The following is a 368-nucleotide window of genomic DNA, read 5'->3' as shown; positions in this document are numbered from 1 at the left end:
AGTATGATAAAGTTTAGTAACAAAGTAATACTAACATTCACTGTAATATCGATAAAATTAATAAAGATAAAAAGTAATCACAAGCACAATAAAGCAGTAAATAATATTACCTGCAATAACCAGTCATAGTAGCATTAGAAGTAGTTAAACATAATAGTAGCAATAACCTAATAAACAGAACACAGATTTCGAAATATTATGCGAACAGCACTATAAACGCCAACATTAACTTAATAAAAACAAGTATTCGCTAATGGAAGCAGAGCTCTCAGTTGCGAAGACATAAATTGCGGTCGACTAACAGACACACTAATCAGATTTATGGTTGCTTTGTGAAAATAACCTTGTAACGGAAAGAGACAGAATAT

The 368-nt window shown here is 30.7% G+C and overlaps 1 protein-coding gene across 1 annotated transcript in view; it reads left to right on the top strand.

Moving 5' to 3' along the window:
• LOC119594255 (protein lava lamp-like) overlaps positions 1–368 on the top strand; it is a gene marked incomplete at its 3' end in the record, with an annotated part of 60,861 nt that overhangs the window by 54,936 nt on the left and 5,557 nt on the right.

Source organism: Penaeus monodon, chromosome 33 (genome assembly GCF_015228065.2).
Source record: "Penaeus monodon isolate SGIC_2016 chromosome 33, NSTDA_Pmon_1, whole genome shotgun sequence".
In the NCBI taxonomy this organism is placed as follows: Eukaryota; Metazoa; Arthropoda; class Malacostraca; order Decapoda; family Penaeidae; genus Penaeus; species Penaeus monodon.
This window is presented reverse-complemented; position numbering and strand designations above follow the sequence as displayed.